Source organism: Mauremys reevesii, linkage group 10 (assembly GCF_016161935.1).
Source record: "Mauremys reevesii isolate NIE-2019 linkage group 10, ASM1616193v1, whole genome shotgun sequence".
Lineage (NCBI taxonomy): Eukaryota > Metazoa > Chordata > Testudines > Geoemydidae > Mauremys > Mauremys reevesii.
Window position 1 is genome coordinate 68,038,442 of NC_052632.1, and position 20,050 is coordinate 68,058,491.

The 20,050-nt window shown below is 43.5% G+C and overlaps 2 long non-coding RNA genes across 2 annotated transcripts in view; one reads left to right on the plus strand and one right to left on the minus strand.

Moving 5' to 3' along the window:
- The window catches only part of LOC120373025, a 37,473-nt gene extending 32,619 nt beyond the window's left edge, over window positions 1-4,854 (plus strand). The window contains exon 3 of the long non-coding RNA XR_005585336.1: window positions 4,622-4,854. This is a non-coding gene — a long non-coding RNA (uncharacterized LOC120373025). The remainder of the gene's footprint in view (window positions 1-4,621) is intronic.
- The window catches only part of LOC120373023, a 110,152-nt gene that overhangs the window by 28,673 nt on the left and 61,429 nt on the right, over window positions 1-20,050 (minus strand). The window lies entirely within an intron of this gene.

A 20,050-nucleotide genomic window follows, 5' to 3' on the forward strand; every position in this document is an offset into this window, starting at 1 on the left:
CAATCAATAAAAAATCATGCTGAGGCAGGCAGCTGGCATGGAAAATTTCAGCCTGAGCAATTTAAAGTCTGGCAAAGTTATAAGCAAGTGAAAACAGGGTCTTATAACCTTAATAAGAGGCGGTGCTACCGTCCTCGCCTATAATATATGTATTACATACATTTGCAATTTCTTTTGCTGATTATTATTAATACAGAAAGTAAATTCCAATTCTCCTATTTGACCCTCCTCGGCCAATCAATTGGCTGATTTATTTTAGGCATCACAGCAGAGATGGATCATGAGCAGACATTTGGGAGTGGGGAGGGGTTTTACAGATTAGTTCAAGGAAGGTATATTCCATGCTTTAGGGGCAGCATGGAAAAAGGCCCTGAGATGTTTGCAGGACAAGCTGACAGGAGAGCTGTCCCAGGCATGGTAGAGGCGTGATAACAGGGAGAAGCAGGCAAATAGGGTCTTGAAAGAGAGAACAGAAAGCATGAACTTGTAATGAAACAAGGTGGAAGTGAGTGGAGAGATTCAAAGAAGGAGGACTTTCAATTTAACTGCCCTTTAATTTAAATTGAATACATTGTATAGCAGGAGTCAAACTTTTAGCTGGGATTATTCCCTTTCTCCCTTTTGCAGGAATAAATGGTGCCCACAAAGCTTGCACCCACGAAAACAGATTAAATGTCTGAGTACCTGACCTGAGTGTTCAGGCACAAGTAAAGACACAAGTACTTACAATGGCATATGCAGTTCAATAGCAGGTATAAAAATACGGGGGCTAGCTTTGCAGACATGCATGGCACCCCTTAAATGTTGGTGACCTTTCTATGAAAAGAACGTAAGACCAAAAAGATCACTAAAAATAAAGTGCTTCTCAAAAATATATTAACATCTGTGAAAATACAGTACTAAGTGGCACCTTTCAGTTTAGGTGATTTCCACTTCAGGCTGTATTCATCTTCCCCAGAGAATATAAGAGAAGTTGAAGTGGATATTTACAACAACAGGGAACTCTTGAGCTCTAGCAGGGGTTCTGAGACTGGTTCCCTTTGTGACTTACTCTCTCTGCCTTAGTCTCTAAAGCGGGGGACAATAACAGAGTTTTTGCTTTGCAGGGGTGTTGTGAAGATTAATTAATATTTCAAAAGCACTTTGAGGAGGTCACCTTTCTCCATCAGGTGCATCCTGAAAATTCACTCCCTTTGGCTGCCCACTACTTGGCCAGCCCTGCTTTCGTGTTACCCATCTCACAATCCTTTCATTTAGCTCCCATTACAATATAAAGACAAAATGTAATTGGAGAAATAAATGAAGAAAACCTATTTGGAATTAACAAATACACATGCCAAATACAGCCACAATATCCTTTAAATGTATGTGATAATACACTCCCTCCCACACTGTCTGTATTTAAAATGGGCCGGACAATATTCAATATGAGTAAGACTAACTCCAAAGGTAGTCACAGTAAAGTCAATGAGACTACCCCTGGAGTAAGCTGCTACTAAACTAGAATAATGCTATCAGACTCTGGCCCAAAGTAAATAAGGCTTTAGCTAAAAACATACGCTAACTACAAAGACAAAAACAGGAACAGAAACAAACCAAAATCCCCTGCAAATTGATTACCCATCAAGCTGTGTGTGTTACTCTAAGCAACTACACATTCTTGATATAACCCTTGTTCTCCTTTCACTTTCTATTTATATATCTACCCACACAAGATCACCTGGGTATTGAGCACCTTTCACTCTCCTCCCATTTTTCTCGTATCCATTGGCTGTGTCAGGGTCTCATTTAGATTCTAAACTCTGTGGGGCAGTGACCAGGTCTCCTGTCTGTTCTGTAAAGTGACTTGAATACTTTTGGGCCCCGCACTGGTATGGTGGGGGTTAATCCTTCCCTCTTAGCAGAAGAAGCCCTGCCCCTGAGGCTTTGCAGAACATACTCCACCTGGAAGTCAGGTATAAAAGCTTGCAGAGCTGCTCAGTCAGGGCAGACCACTGGACAGGAAGGAGGCTCATCATTCTCTCCAGCAGAAGAGTGGCCCACACACCAGGACACAGAGGCCAGATGTGCTGCATAGGGGAAGCAGAGGACACTGCGGATCTGATTGAATCTAGGAAGGTGTAGGAAGAGACGTAGGGAGTCCTTAAAGGGGAACGGTGCGAAGACCGTTCAGGCTGGTGTGTTTTGGGAGGATCCCCACCAGACCACTGGTGAGGAGAACTTGCCACCAACAGGGCCCTGGGTCGGGACCCAGGGCAAGGGGTGGTACCAGGTCCCCCTACCTTGGCCACCCACCTTTGAAAGGGGGTGGCCCACTCAGTGAGTTGGTTGGACTTCGGCCACTAGGCTGCATTACCCCACCAGAGGAGGGGAAAGAGATGGACTCTGGCCATTGGGCTGCACTGCCCTAGTGGCACATTGTATGGACTCCAGTTGCTAGGCCGCATTATCCCACTAGGGAAGGGGAATTAGATGGACTCTGGCCCTTGGGCCACACCGTGCTAACTACAGAGAGGTTTAGAACACGGACTTGGACATAGAGAGGCTGTGTCACCTCCCACCCCCTTGACTTAAGGGGCTGTCGAGGTACAAGCCTCACCACAGGCCCTATAAAACAAATAATAAACAATGCTAATATGAATAGGACTTGATCTAGCATAGTGCTGAGTATATCCAGCAACCTTTGGAATGGAGAACATTCAACATCTTGCAGAACTGGGGCTAAAATGACAAAACAGAGCTGATGCTCCAGTTTTGTTCCACAGTTATGTGTAGAGCATGATCACTCTGTTGTAAAAATGTACTGCACCATCATTTATCATCTTAATGGTGAAAATAAATAATGGCACTTACTGTAAAACAAGGCAGGATGTTTAGCTGCTTTTGCCGGGAAAAAATCCTATTTTATGAGTTGTTTGAATGAGATTTGATTGAAATTAAATTCTCTAGATTCTTGTGAGCTTTTTGTAAAAATTGCCCTTTAATTGTTTAGGCAATTTGGTTTAATTCAGTTTATTTGACTTATTAGCTGACGTATGAGACTCTCACAGAAAGGGGGATGGGCACACCTGCAAATGCTGAACAGTGTTTGCCAAGGCAATAGAGCCCAGTTGAAATACAGCATTTTCTGATGTGGCACTGGAAAACAAGGAAGACCTCAGGAAATCAGTGGGATTGGGAGAATCCAGCTAGAACTCATTGGGATTGTTATAAGGCAGCCCCTATAACTCACTTCAAAGAAGACACAGAGTTAAACTCAGCCCTGGTGTAAGCAAGCTCCACTCCACTGAAGTCAATGGTTCTAAATCTACTTATACCAGACATGAATTAGCTCCCTACTCTAGAACTGAGACCTGATTTGCACACAAAACTCCCACTGACTTTGCAAGATCAGAGCTTAATTAGCAAGAAAGACCTCATCCCTGTTCCCTGCCCCCACTCTGCCTCCCCCCATCCCTATTTTCAAATGGTAAAACTAATCCTCCATTTTTGAGGCTAGGGTGAAAACGTGGATTTCATTTTCTGCAGCTCATTAGGCAATTTTGACATGAATTTATTTATGCTTGTGAGTGCTCAGAACTTCTGAAAGCAGGTTCTATCTGTCTCAGATTGAGCACCCAAAAACTGAGATATCAGTGGCCGCTTTTGAAAATGTCAGTCTAAGTGCCTAAGATATGTTGAAACCAGCTATGTTGCTTAATTTATGTTCTTCCGTGTCAGCATGGTGTGATGAGTTACCTCTGAGCCCGAGTTCAGGGCCGACAAGAGGGGAGAGGGGAAGCCGGTACAAATTACCAGGGCCCGTGGTCCTGAATGGGGCCTGGGGCCTGGCATCCCCAGCTTCATCGGCCCTGTTTAGCTGGTCTGCCCTTGCTGGGGGGCCCCAAAAATTTTTTCACCGGGGCCCGAACCCGCTCTCGGTGGCCCTGCCCGAGTCATGCCTGAACCAGTGAGTGTGATGAGTCATCAGAGGCAATTACCTGCAGGTCTTATGACAGGCCCCATAACATTCAACCAGGGTCCAGCCAATCCACAGGTGAAGACCCACTCAGATGATCCCAAGACAGGTATATATGCTCCTAAGGGAACCAGTCTCTCCAGTCTGCTCAGTGTCACTGCCTGGCTGGGAGCATTCCCATTGCCTAGTAATTCTGACAGTGCGTTCTTTCAGCCAGCTGCCCGGTGACTCTGACACAAGGAGAACCTTTTAGCCAATTTCAATCAGCAGTGGGTTTGAAGAAAGAGCTGCTAAACCACGGAATTAACTTTCTGATAAAGAAACTGGCTCCCAGCACTTTGTAATACTAAAGCAGACATTATCCTAAAACTGATTTTTGAAAAGATATTACACCTTCTGAGGAGCTACCAGAATCAGTAGAACAGATGCTGGTAAACTGTGAAAGGTCTGACCTTACTTATCATAACCTGCCCCATCCAAGGCAGAAAGGATCATGATCTACTGATGACTGGAGGTTGCAGGTGATGAACCCACCTGGAAAAAAAATGAGGTCCAAGTTAGACACTCAAATTAGAGGCCCTTTTTGAAAATGTAGGCCATAATTTTTTGTCAGACACAATGTAAAGTATGGTTATGTCAACATTATTTTTATATTTCCTTCAGCAGGTCATTTGGATCATATCACCTTCCAAAGGACGCAACATTATTTAATCATCTTTATCTTTCTATTCACATTTTTTCTTCTTCCACAAGAAAAGACGGGATTCGCTGTGTAGTCATCATAATGCCACAAGGATAGTCCCTGCTGTTGAAGGGAGCCTCTCTTCTATAATGGTCAAGATCTCACTGGTAACACATGCCTCATTACTCTGGATGGCATGTACAGATACTTATATGCCAAATAAAAAAGAACAATGGAGAAAAATTGTTTGCAGTCGGTTTGGGCTGCCAAGAAAACAGACTGTATTAATACGGGGTGCCTGCCAGTGAAGCCAATTAATATGTACCACTTGGGGAGCATTTCAAAATGCATGGAATATGAAAACATCATCACTGCAAGAAGACAAGCCAAGATGAAGCAACACACCTCCACAGTAATAATACCTGTGATCACTATAGTGCCTTTCATCCACACATCCAAAACTGACAAACTTCACAAACTCTGGACCAAATCTCGTGCATCTTTCTTACACAGGCTGTCCCATTTGCCATCTATGGAGTGATCCCTGTGCATGTCTGTACTTAATCAATCCATCCTTTCAAACAGTACTATGCTTGCTTTATCCATTACTAAAATGCAGCCACCTCTCAAACAGAAGGCATCAGACTTTAAACATCACATAACAACACTCCACACCAGATCAGGGTAGAATGAATACTTTCTCCAGTCAAAGATTTAGCGGATTCTATTCATGCCCCACAGTAACCAAATACTTCCCATTGAAGTCAATGGGAGTTATTCAGATAGGGCTCAATCCAGCCCCGCACTGAAGTCAAAGGCCGTATTCCCACTGAATTCAATAGTGCAGGTTGAGCCTACAGTGCCACAGACAAGCAGGACCCAGGGAATTATAGCCTGGCAGAATTTGATCACGCAGTTGGAATCCCATGAAAACTGATTTTTCTTCAACACCCCCCTTTTCATTTTAAATATTTTTATTTTAAAAAAAAGAAGGGAAGAAAGAAGGAAAATGGGAAGAAGGTGAAAATAAATAAATATACTGTTAACAGGGATTAAAAATTAAGACACAGATAATTAAACATACTAACCAATTTTGTAACTACTGGGTACTCCCAACAGAAGTGATACAACTCTGAAATTCTAAATGTAGTTGAGGATTTTAATAAGCTTCCAAATGAGAGAATAAAGGGAGAAACAAACCAATTAATGCCATAGGGCCAAAATCTGGTCTCAGTTACAAGTGAAAAGACTGCCACTGATGATGATGCTATTACTGCAGATTTATACTGATGTAGCTGAGAGAAGAATCTGCCCTCCTGGTTACCAGATATTACAGATCACAGTTTCCTACTTTGGATTTCATGTGGGTCAGGGATTCAGTCAACTGATTTGTTTGTAGAAGTTTTGCATTCTTGTATTGTTAATATTCCCTGAGTTTTTTGCTTTGGCGCATTACAAATTTTGTCATAAGAGGGAAGAATGTTGTACAGTTTCCTTTGTTGCAACCTGAGGAAATTGTCCAGTATTCCCAGCAGAAGTAATTTCATGCCTACTGGGGTGCTGTCACTTTGTTTAAACAATGCATCCACTCTTTGCATATCAATTTAACAGTCATTTTTTCTACAGCTCCAAATTGCATGGCTCACTCTCTCCTGTATGACATCCCTAACAAATGCTTGGATCTGTGACATGTTTCTTTCAGGGTGGGTTTGGGGGAACATAACATAAGAACATAAGAAAGGCCGTACCGGGTCAGACCAAAGGTCCATCTAGCCCAGTATCTGTCTACCGACAGTGGCCAATGCCAGGTGCCCCAGAGGGAGTGAATCTAACAGGCAATGATCAAGTGATCTCTCTCCTGCCATCCATCTCCATCCTCTGACGAACAGAGGCTAGGGACACCATTCTTACCCATTCTGGCTAATAGCCATTTATGGACTTAGCCACCATGAATTTATCCAGTCCCCTTTTAAACATTGTTATAGTCCTAGCCTTCACAACCTCCTCAGGTAAGGAGTTCCACAAGTTGACTGTGCGCTGCGTGAAGAACTTCCTTTTATTTGTTTTAAACCTGCTGCCTATTAATTTCATTTGGTGACCCCTAGTTCTTGTATTATGGGAATAAGTAAATAACTTTTCCTTATCCACTTTCTCAACATCACTCATGATTTTATATACCTCTATCATGTCCCCCCTTAGTCTTCTCTTTTCCAAGCTGAAGAGTCCTAGCCTCTTTAATCTTTCCTCGTATGGGACCCTCTCTAAACCCCTAATCATTTTAGTTGCCCTTTTCTGAACCTTTTCTAGTGCTAGAATATCTTTTTGAGGTGAGGAGACCACATCTGTACACAGTATTCGAGATGTGGGCGTACCATGGATTTATATAAGGGCAATAATATATTCTCAGTCTTATTCTCTATCCCCTTTTTAATGATTCCTAACATCCTGTTTGCTTTTTTGACTGCCTCTGCACACTGCGTGGACATCTTCAGAGAACTATCCACGATGACGCCAAGATCTTTTTCCTGACTCGTTGTAGCTAAATTAGCCCCCATCATGTTGTATGTATAGTTGGGGTTATTTTTTCCAATGTGCATTACTTTACATTTATCCACATTAAATTTCATTTGCCATTTTGTTGCCCAATCACTTAGTTTTGTGAGATCTTTTTGAAGTTCTTCACAATCTGCTTTGGTCTTAACTATCTTGAGAAGTTTAGTATCATCTGCAAACTTGGCCACCTCACTGTTTACCCCTTTCTCCAGATCATTTATGAATAAATTGAATAGGATTGGTCCGAGGACTGACCCTTCGGGAACACCACTAGTTACCCCTCTCCATTCTGAGAATTTACCATTAATTCCTACCCTTTGTTCCCTGTCCTTTAACCAGTTCTCAATCCATGAAAGGACTTTCCCTTTTATCCCATGACAGCTTAATTTACGTAAGAGCCTTTGATGAGGGACCTTGTCAAAGGCTTTCTGGAAATCCAAGTACACTATGTCCACCGGATCCCCCTTTGTCCACATGTTTGTTGACCCCTTCAAATAATTCTAATAGATTAGTAAGACACGATTTCCCTTTACAGAAACCATGTTGACTATTGCTCAAGAGTTTATGTTTTTCTATGTGTCTGACAATTTTATTCTTTACTATTGTTTCAACTAATTTGCCCAGTACCGATGTTAGACTTACCGGTCTGTAATTGCCGGGATCACCCCTAGAGCCCTTTTTAAATATTGGCGTTACATTAGCTAACTTCCAGTCATTGGGTACCGAAGCCAATTTAAAGGACAGGTTACAAACCTTAGTTAATAGTTCCGCAACTTCACATTTGAGTTCTTTCAGAACTCTTGGGTGAATGCCATCTGGTCCCGGTGACTTGTTAATGTTGAGTTTATCAATTAATTCCAAAACCTCCTCTAGTGACACTTCAATCTGTGACAGTTCCTCAGATTTGTCACCTACAAAAGCCAGCTCAGGTTTGGGAATCTCCCTAACATCCTCAGCCGTGAAGACTGAAGCAAAGAATCCATTTAGTTTCTCCGCAATGACTTTATCATCTTTAAGCGCTCCTTTTGTATTTTGATCATCAAGGGGCCCCACTGGTTGTTTAGCAGGCTTCCTGCTTCTGATGTACTTAAAAAACATTTTGTTATTACCTTTGGAGTTTTTGGCTAGCTGTTCTTCAAACTCCTCTTTGGCTTTTCTTATTACACTCTTGCACTTAAGTTGGCAGTGTTTGTGCTCCTTTCTATTTGCCTCACTAGGATTTGACTTCCACTTTTTAAAAGAAGTCTTTTTATCTCTCACTGCTTCTTTTACATGGTTGTTAAGCCACGGTGGCTCTTTTTTAGTTCTTTTACTGTTTTTCTTAATTTGGGGTATACATTGAAGTTGGGCCTCTATTATGGTGTCTTTAAAAAGGGCCCATGCAACTTGCAGGGATTTCACTTTAGTCACTGTACCTTTTAACTTTTGTCTAACTAACCCCCTCATTTTTGTATAGTTCCCCCTTTTGAAATTAAATGCCACAGTGTTGGGCAGTTGTGTTCTTCCCACCACAGGGATGTTGAATGCTATTGTATTATGGTCACTATTTCCAAGTCCTGCTATAGTTACCTCTTGGACCAGCTCCTGCGCTCCACTCAGGATTAAATCTAGAGTTGCCTCTCCCCTTGTGGGTTCCCGTACCAGCTGCTCCATGAAGCAGTCATTTAAAGTATCGAGAAATTTTATCTCTACATTTCGTCCTGAAGTGAAATGTTCCCAGTCAATATGGGGATAATTGAAATCCCCCACTATTATTGTGTTCTTAATTTTGATAGCCTCTCTAATTTCCCTTAGCATTTCATCATCACTACTACTGTCCTGGTCAGGTGGTCGATAATAGATCCCTAATGTTATATTTTTACTAGAGCATGAAATTTCTATCCATAGAGACTCTATGGAACATGTGGATTCGCTTACGATTTTTACTTCATTTGAATCTACACTTTCTTTCACATATAGTGCCACTCCTCCCCCTGCTCCACCTATTCTGTCCTTCCGATATATTTTGTACCCCGGAATGATTGTGTCCCATTGGTTGCTCTCAGTCCACCAGGTTTCTGTGATGCCTATTATATCTATATCCTCCTTTATCACAAGGCACTCTAGTTCACCCATCTTATTATTTAGACTTCTGGCATTTGTGTACAAGCACTTTAAAAACTTGTCCCTGTTTATTAGCCTGCCTTTTTCTGATGTGCCAGATTCTTTTTTATGTGACTGTTTATCATCTGATCCGGCCCTTACATTATACTTTTCAGTCCTCTGCTCCTGGGGAAGAAATAATCACATGCAATAACTGAAAGGCCAATAGTTGGTATTTTGCTCTGATTATTATTAGAGACGGAACTGAACAAAGATCTCTAGTTTGGGCTGCATTCACTCAAATTGGATTCAGATCCAAATTTCCAAATTACTCATTGTTATAATGAGGTACGCTAAAATCCCAGGAACAAACAACCCTGAAGTTTGAAGCTTCAGTCCATCTCTGTTTCAGGTTTGAAAACCAGCACATCTATAGTTAACAGCACTAGACTATCTTTTCCTGGTAAAGTGATGGGGAAATGCAATGAAAAATCAGTAGCTGGGATAAATAAGAACAACAGCTAAATGCAGAGGCTTTTTATCTCAGCTCTGGGCTGAAAAACAGAATGGGCAGAAGTGAATCAATACCCTTGCTGTCAAGTCCAGAAGCAATTTTTTAAATGATAGCAGTTTGTAGTGGACAAAGACATTTTTCAGACTCGGTAAGATTGGTCACTGGTGTAAATTCACTGATATCAGTGGAGTTATGCTGGGGATGAATTGGACCAGTGGTAGTTGAAGGGGTTGGGATGTTTACGCCTAGTTCTTTACCAGTATCTTGGGGTTCTTTTCCTTCTGACACTGTTACCGTCAGAGTATGAATTCTGAATATGCTGACTGACAGACTGGGATGTGGGCAGAACATTTGTCTCATGAGGGGATTCTTGAAAGAATGGGTTAGCATCAGTTATAGGCAAAGTTTCTACATCTCCACAATATTCAAGCCTTATAATCCTAATATCAAGAATCACACCAGGCTGCTGCTTAATTGGAAATGAATGGTGATCCTCACCAATAGAATAGCTATATAAGGCTTTTTTGCCCCAATCTTTCCACTGTTGCCACACTTGGCTCAGCTCCACCCGTGGTCATGGTCACGTTAGGGGGAAGGTTGATTTGAAAAGGCTCTGATGGTTTAAGCACAGTGTCACTTGATCCAACTCAGAAAGGTCTATACAACACAGTGCTTAAAGAGCTGGTGGATGCTGGTACCTTATCCATACTAGCACTCACACCAGGGAGCTGATCCGGTGATAGCAATGGTAGGAAATTTTGGGCACTAAAGCTGAGTGTAGAGAAGCTTAGAGTGATGAAGTGATAACATTAGAGAGCACAGAGAAAAGGGTTTGAGGCTGGTGGAGTGGGGTTTGATTTAAAACAAATATTTACTGGGATCTTGTCACCCAAATTTTGGCTTGGCCTTCACCAGTCGAAATAAGTTTAAGCTAGGGCTGGGCAAATTCATCTTGCATAATTATGAACTCACTGGAAGTTTGTTGATCCCGTATGTCAACTCTGACCCAAACATTGGGGTTTTTTTTCACCAACAGGGGCGGCTCTAGACCCCAGCGCGCCAAGCAGGCGCTTGGGGCGGCCGTTTCCCGGGGGGCGGCATTTGACTCCGGTTGAGCTCCCGCCGGCATGCCTGCGGCAGGTCCACCGGAGCCCGGAACGAGCGGACCTGCCGCAGGCATGACTGCGGCGGGTCCCGTCTTCCCGCGGCTCCGGTTGAGCTCCCGCAGGCAGGACTGCGGCACGTCCGCTGGTACCGGGCACCCGTCGACCTGCCGCAGGCATGCCGGCGGGAGCTCAACCGGAGCCGCGGAAAGAGGGGACCCGCCGCGGGACCGGGGAAGGGCGGCGCAGCGCTCCGCGCTGCTTGGGGCAGCCTACTTTCTAGAGCCGCCCCTGTTCACCAAAGAGAACATAGTGAAAAAGAAAAACAAGAACAATTTGGAAAGGGAAAGAAAAAAGAAAAAGAAAAGAGGTGAAAGAGCACAGGGAAAATTAAAAAAGAGTGAAAAACACAGTGCAGGGAGGAGGAGGAGAAACTATCTTACAAAAAATAAAACCTATAGATGAATTCCTGTCCCTTTGAAGACAATGGGAGTTTTGCTATTGGCTTTAATGGAGACAGGATTTTACCCTTTCTATCTGCATATCAATCTATTGTATTTTTGGGGCACTCATCAGCATTGTTCCTAGACACCAACAAATTACATCAAGCAATATTTTGCCTGAGACTGTATCTTCACCACTCCCTCATTTATTGCTGCGTTCTTTGTTTAGGTGAATTATATCTGTGCGGCCATGTCTATGCTGCAAGCACTACCGTAGCACAGTTACGGCACTGTAGCTATGCTGCTATACCGTAAATGCTTCCTACAGGGATGGAAGGGGTGTTTCCAGTGCTGTAGTAATGTACTGCCCTGAGTGATGGTACCTAGGGTGACAGAAGTATTCTTCTGTCAACCGAGCTAAGCCATGGGCATCAGGTTGCTGTGATCCTGTCATGATGTGGGCCTGGCCAGGCCAAATCTGAGCCAGTGGTGTTACAACCTAGCACCCAAGGTTGCAGCACCACTCAGGTTTAGGGTTGCCAGGTGTCCAATTTTCGACCAGAACACCCAGTTGATAAGGGACCCTGGTGGCTCTGGTCAGCAGCTGTTAAAAGTCCAGTTGGTGGTGCAGCAGGCTAAGGCAGGATCCCAGAAGCAGCAGCAGCATGTCCCCCCTCTAGCTCCTAGGCATAGGGGCAGCCAGGGGGCTCCACTCACTGCCCCTGCCCCAAGCATCTGTTCCGCAGCTTCCATTGGCTGGGAACCGTGGCCAATGGGAGCTACAGGGGTAGCAGCTGAGGATGGGGCAATGCCTGCAGACAGAGTTGGACGGGGGGACATGCTGCTGCTTCCGGTACCTGCCTGAGGTAAGCGCCACCGAGAGCCTGTGGGATTAGAATGTGAGATACTGAGCTGATTATGCTGGGAGTTGTGTGTGAAGGACTGGCCTTGGGCTTGTTCTCATTAGCCAGTTAATTGTAAATAGGATACAGGTGTGTAGGATAATTACCCTATGGGTTATAGCTGCAGCTGTGTTGATTTGATTAATCAATTAGCAATTGATTGTCTACCATATTGTATATAAGAGCATGCTGGGAAATGAATATATGGATATGCATACACACACACGCTGTCTCTCTCTGCTTGGGCTCTGTTCCTGCTCGAGTGCGATGCAACAAATGGCGGAGAAGCTGCGGGCATTAGTGTTGGTGGCCTGAAAAGAAAAGGAGACGCACCTGAGTTCAGTGTTGCGTGGCTAGGAGCCGCAGGAAGCCCAAAAAGAAAGGAGGCGCACCTGAGCTCAGTGTTTAGCAGCGGCCGCAGGGCGTCCGAAAAGAGGCGCACCTGAGTTCAGTGTTGCGCGGCTAGGAGCCGCAGGAAGCCCAAAAAGAAAGGAGGCGCACCTGAGCTCAGTGTTGAGCGGTAAGCTGCAGGGCGTCTGAAAAGGGAGCCCAGAGGAAGAGCGGCTATAAGTCGCGGAGAAGAAGGGCGGCTATAAGTCGCGGAGATAAGCGGCGGCTATAAGTCGCGGAGAAGAAGGGCGGCTATAAGTCGTGGAGAAGAAGGGCGGCTATAAGTCGCGGAGATAAGCGGCGGCTATAAGTCGCGGAGAAGAAGGGCGGCTATAAGTCGCGGTGGAAAAGGGCAGAGCAGCTACCATGAAAACCGCTGTATTAGCGGAAGATATGCATCGCGGAGCGGGGCAGGCTGCAGGAGGGAGATCAGGTCCTGGCAGTTAGTGATGTTGATTTCTAGGACATTGAGCACAGCAAGGCTGTTGAGATCTTCAAGACTGTCCGGGAGATCATCATTCCTCTAGACTCCATGCTGTGAGACAAGGAGGAGTTTGGAACTTTGAAATCAAGCTGAAGGCGGGGGTGGAGAGGATTAAGGTCTCTCAGGCAGCTGCAGAACTTCAGCAGTATTGTATGCAGAATCCTGTGCTTTACTCTGAAGTCAGACAACGTCGGTGGAGAGTTCTCTTCAAGTATGAAATGAATAACAGCTGCCTTTCCTTCTTAAGAAAACACTATCTCTGTGCCACTGAGTGCATGTTAAAATATATAAGAACCTAGTTTTAATAAGAGAATAGTGTTGCCAAATGGAAAGGTTTTTGTTTTGTTTTTAAAATTTTAAGACTTGGGAGTTAACTCAGACTGCTTTGCAGCTGCCTTTAAATCAGTATGTGATGTCTTTTATAGAAATTGCCTCACAGATTTGATTTTAATGACACATTCACTACAGAATGTCCAACTTGTTTACTGTCTTTATTTGTGCTTCTCAAGATACTGCTATTTTGTGCTGGTTGCATAGCATTTAGTGTACCATGCAATTATTATTAAGAGTTATGTTTTGTGTTTTTTGTTTTGTCTTGTGATGTCTTCTGGCCAGAATTGTTGTTGTGGTGTTAATGTATTTTCTCTAGGACCCCACCCTCCCTCAGTGTCAGTTTGATCGCCTGACATCAGAGGGATGCTTTGGTATAAGGAAGGGGGGAATCCTGTAGAGTTTGCATTATTTATTTGTTGTGTTTTGTTCTTGTTTGGTGTTGTTGGGTTATATGTTAATGATTGCATGGTTATATAGGTTGGTTTTATAAAGTTTTAATTTTGGCTTGTGAACAGATTACTTAGTGATTGTGTATTGTGATCTTATTTGAAGGTTCTGAGGCAGATCATCAGCTGGTGTTACTTTACACCAGCTGAGGACCTGCACCTATTTGTTTTAAACATTATGGTTTTTTAGTTTTCCATCATAATATTTATTATGATAATTTAAACTTCTTGGACAAGACTAAGATAGATTGTGGTGTTATGTTGTTATAAGTTGGAAATGTTTTGTGAATGTTTTTTATCCTCTTTTCCTTTCCCTCTTCTTTATTTTGAATAGAGGGGGGAGATGTGGGATTAGAATGTGAGATACTGAGCTGATTATGCTGGGAGTTGTGTGTGAAGGACTGGCCTTGGGCTTGTTCTCATTAGCCAGTTAATTGTAAATAGGATACAGGTGTGTAGGATAATTACCCTATGGGTTATAGCTGCAGCTGTGTTGATTTGATTAATCAATTGCTAATTGATTATCTACCATACTGTATATAAGAGCATGCTGGGAAATGAATATATGGATATGCATACACACACACGCTGTCTCTCTCTGCTTGGGCTCTGTTCCTGCTCGAGTGCGATGCAACAGAGAGCCTACATCCCCTCCCGCGCCCCAACCCTCTGCCCCATCCCTGATTCCCCTCCCACCCTCTGAGCCTCTTGATCCCAGTCCGGAGCACACTCCAGCATGCCAAACCCCTCATCCCCAGCCCCACACCCCTATCTGGAGTCCTCATCCCCCGCCACACACCCCAACCCCCTGCACCAGCCTGGAGCCCCCTCCCACACTCCAAACCCCTCAGCCCCAGCCTAGAGACGCCTCTGCACCCCAAACCCTTCATCTCCAGCCCCACCCCAGAGCCCACACCCCCAGCCGGAGCCCTCACCCCTTCCTGCATCCCAATCCACTGCCTCAGACCAGAGCCCTCTCCCACACCCTGAACTCCTCATTTCTGGTCCCATCCCACAGCCCGCACCCACAGCCAGAGCCCTCACCCCTTCCTGCATCCCAATCCACTGCCTCAGCCCAGAGCCCTCTCCCACACCCTGAACTCCTCATTTCTGGTCCCACCCCAGAGCCCACACCCCCAGCCAGAGCCCTCACTCCCCCACATCCCACACCCTAAACGCCTCATTTCTGGCCCCACCCTGGAGCCCACACCCCCAGTTTGAGCCCGTTCCCACAACCCAGCCCCCTGAGCCAGCCTGGTGAAAATGACCAACCGAGTGAGTGAGGGTGGGGAGAGCAAGTGACAGAAGGAGGGGGGGATGGAATGAGTGGGGGGCGGAGCCTCAGAGGAGGGGCAGGGCAAGGGTGTTCGATTTTGTGCAAGTAGAAAATTGGCACCCCTACTCAGGTTTTCACCAGGTTGCCATGCCACTCACTTAAATTTGGAAGGAGCTGAGGTAGAGCCTCATGGGTCAAGGTGGGTCAGGATGGTGGTGGTGGTGACAGTGGGGAACCTGAGAGGGGAAGAGGAGGTCAAGTGTGTGTGGGGGCAAATCTATGCCCCCCTACTTCAAACAGCACTCTGCAGCCCATGGTCTCTGAAGTGCATTGCTTCCCAGAACCCCGCTCCCTCAGAGCAATGCGCTCCAATGGGAACTGTGCTTCTGTGTGGTCCACTGCTTCAAAACCCTCTCTGTGTAGTTTTCAGTGCACGGGAGGTGTCGTGTGTGAGTGGGGTGGGGGAGTACTACAAAAGTCAATGCTGGCAGGGTTTGATTTTTGCAGGAAGACAATTCTGTAGTGTTTGACTTCGATAGGGCTCCGGGTGAGCACAGGGGTCTCTCTGCATGGAGGCAGTTGCAGGATCAGGGCCTTAGTGAAGGCATCTTTTTGTAAATGCTCTACCACAATGAATGAATATCAACTAAGTGGGCTCCCTTCAACTAGCATAGTTATAATGCAATTCTTATTTCCACCAGCAGATGGCCAAATATTACCATGTATTCATAACATTTACAGAGAAAGGGCAACATAGTGTGGAACAGAACTCTAAGCATGTACTGTATATTTAAGAAATGTCATGCACATACTTGGCATTTACTTTTTTATAAACAATATTGCAAAATGCATGAAGAATTATACAACTTCTGTTCCTTCCAGGAACAACCTCACAAGCTCACCAAAGTAGAGATCAATATTTTGACCTGCAAGATGCTATATTAAAGATAGACCTTTAAAACAGATAAATATTATTTCTCATTTCAAATATTTGTGATTAAAAAAAACAACCTTAGAAAACACCGATAATATCTGACTAGACCTATCTGCAATTAAACCAACATTCTCATTGACTGCCAGTAGGTGGCAGAACAGAACATTTTTTCTTCCAGGGCAGACTCAACAGACAAACGAGATTTGAATTCATAAAATGTTTCATTTAAAAAGGAAATGTGTTGAACTAGTTAAAAATATCTGGCAATTTTTTTTTGTACAAATACTCAGTTAAATAGTCTTGCCCTTAAATAAAAACCTGCAATTTCACTGTAATATTGCACTGGATTATGAGGGTTTACCATACTATATATTTTCTGGTTTAATGTTGCAAAATATCTTATAATATAGATGCTGATATGATAGCTTATAAGACTGATGTGTACATAAAGCCAAGGAGGTAATATTTTTAAAGCACCTAAGTCAGTGAGCAGCCTAAATGATTTAGACACCTTTTCAAAGTGTTACGTAAGGCCCTGGTTCCCAGTTGTTATCAAAGATCCCATTTCATTTTTCACAAGAGTAGCGTTAATAATGCTGGTGTCCTAAGCTGTTTCCAATTTGAGAAATTTCATTCTTGTTACAAAAATTCCCTTGGCAGTTTCAAGTGGGTACAAAATTTTTCATTTTCTGTCTCGAGCTTTTGTGTATTGCTGTGTATTATTCATCAGTTTCTGTGTATTACTCCAGAGGTGGCTGAATGTCAGTGGTGGATGGAGTAATTTCCGGATATAGAGAGCTTTTTCTCCTGAGATGAAAGGTGCTGTATATATGCAGCCATTCCAATTCCTTTTCAAACTAGTCCTTGAAATTTTTCTTCTTGTAGCTTCTTTTCTGTTGTTAATCTTTCTGAAAGCAAACTTTTAGGTAATAGAGGTGGGATTTTAGGCTTCGTAGAAAGAAAAGAACAGCTAAAAAATATGACTCATCCCATGAAGATAACCAAGAAGGACATGAACAGTGAGGTGGCAAAGTTTGCAGATGATACTAAACTGCTCAAGATAGTTAAGACCAAAGCAGACTGTGACAAACTTCAAAAAGATCTCACAAAACTAAGTGATTGGGCAACAAAATGGCAAATGAAATTTAATTTGGATAAATGTAAAGTAATGCACACTGGAAAAAATAACCCCAACTATACATACAATATGATTGGGGCTAATTTAGCTACAAGTAGGAAAAAGATCTTGGAGTCATCGTGGATAGTTCTCTGAACATGTCCATGCAGTGTGCAGAGGCGGTCAAAAAAGCAAACAGGATGTTAGGAATCATTAAAAAGGGGATAGAGAATATGACTGAGAATATATTATTGCCCTTATATAAATCGATGGTACGCCCACATCTTGAATACTGCATGCAGATAGATGTGGTCTCCTCATCTCAAAAAAGATATACTGGCACTAGAAAAGGTTTAGAAAAGGGCAACTAAAATGATTAGGGGTTTGGAACGGGTCCCATATGAGGAGAGATTAAAGAGGCTAGGACTCTTCAGCTTGGAAAAGAGAAGACTAAGTGGGATATGATAGAGGTATATAAAATCATGAGTGATGTGGAGAAAGTGGATAAGGAAAAGTTATTTACTTATTCCCATAATACAAGAACTAGGGGTCACCAAATGAAATTAATAGGCAGCAGATTTAAAACAAATACAAGGAAGTTCTTCTTTACGCAGCACACAGTCAACTTGTGGTACTCCTTACCTGAGGAGGTTGTGAAGGCTAGGACTATAACAGCATTTAAAAGAGAACTGGATAAATTCATGGTGGTTAAGTCCATTAATGGCTATTAGCCAGGATGGGTAAGGAATGGTGTCCCTAGCCTCTGTTTGTCAGAGGATGGAGATGGATGGCAGGAGAAAGATCACTTGATCATTGCCTGTTAGGTCCACTGGGGCACCTGGCATTGGCCACTGTCGGTGGACAGAATAAATGGACACAAATCTGACATCAGGAATCATAACATTCAAAAACCAGTGGGAGAACACTTCAACCTCTCTAACCACTCAGTGACAGACTTGAAGGTGGCAATTTTGCAACAAAAAAACTTCAAAAACAGACTCCAAAGAGAGACTGCTGAACTCGAATTAATATGCAAATTAGATACAATTAACTTAGGTTTAAACAGAGACTGGGAATGGTTGGGTCATTACACTAATTGAATCTATTTCCCAATGTTAAGTTCTCCTCACCCCTTCTATGGGTCATCTCAATTATCACTTCAAAAGTTTATTTTCTCCTGCTGATGATAGCTCATCTCAATTGATTAGACTCTTCCTGTTGGTATGCATACTTCCACCTTTTCATGTTCTCTGTATGTATAAATATCTCCTGTCTGTGTATTCCATTCTATGCATCCGAAGAAGTGAGCTGTAGCTCACGAAAGCTTATGCTGAAATAAATTTGTTTGTCTCTAAAGGGCCACAAGTACTCCTGTTCTTTTTGTCGGTAGACAGGATACTGGGCCTTTGGTCTGACCTGGTACGGCCGTTCTTATGAGTATTGAGACTCAAGAGTCACAGAAGAAGATTTATTCTCCATAGCAGATTAGCTCCAGCAGACTCTGCTGCAAAAGTGGCTAAGGCATATTTTGTTGAGCAAACATTCCTCAAAGTGAGGGATGAGGGAAGAACAACTTCCTCTCTAAGAAAGGGCAAAGAGCATTGGAGACTGTAACATGCTATTGACCTTGAGATTTTAAGGGCCTGAGCGTGGCCCCAGCTTTGGCAGTTTTGTGCCACTCTGTTTGAAGGTGGTACAAAGCCAGTTTACCCAGCCACTTGAGGCTTTCCTCAGGGTGGAGAATGCTGGGCGGTATAAAGATGGTGTAGCTGGCTCTTGCCCACTCCACCTCACCAGCCTCCAGTGTCTGGGGCGTGATGGCGACATGGCTGGAACATTTCCCAGAGAAATTGACTTAAAGACTCTTTGGGGGCTGTTAGCAGGATTTGGGGTGTAGAGGTGATCGGATTCTGGATGCTATCGGAGTTTGAATATTACGTAATATTAATCCCAGTCAGAATGGGGGGCATACTTTATACTAAATAATTACAAAGGGTTAATACCTGAAAAATTGTTAGTCAATTATTATAGAGCAGGTCAATAGATTGCTTATAACAATCCATAACACTGTCTAGCAGCCTGCTTCCAACCATCTATAACATACATTGCTCATGTCTGTAACATGCTAATCATCTCTTATTAACCATTTATAAACTATTTTTACATGGTGCCTTAATATAAAGAGTGATTCACTATGATATTACTCACAGAATGAATGTTGGAGCTCAGAATTGAATCCTCAACTTAGCTTTGTCTGTGTCAATATTTTTTCCCTCATTATCAGTGGGTGGCTTGAAATCAGCATCTCTATCTCCTGATAAAGTGAGGAGGGAGATACACCTCTACCTCGATATAACGCTGTCCTCGGGAGCCAAAAAATCTTACTGTGTTATAGGTGAAACCGTGTTATATCGATCTTGCTGTGATCCACCGGAGTGCGCAGCCCCCCCCCCCCGGAGCACTGCTTTACCACGTTATATCCAAATTTGTGTTATATCGGGTGGCGTTATATCGGGGTAGAGGTGTATTCATTTGGTAGTCTAAGAAGAGAGCTTTTAAAGCACCTAAGCCATTTAAGAGCACAAGTCCAATTAACTCTCCCCTCCACTGAATGAGATTAAAACTCATGGACCTTCCAATGACTTGTGCTCCTAAATCCCCTAGGTGATTCTGAAAATCTCCCCAGTATTGATTGTAACAAGAAGGTATTTTGTTGAAAGACAGACAGACATTTAGGCCCCATGAGACTGAAGTTTCAGCAAAGTACTTAAGCTCAATTGGTGCCTTAGTTTCAACATTACATTCCCACACTAAACCAAACCCAGTTGTAAGC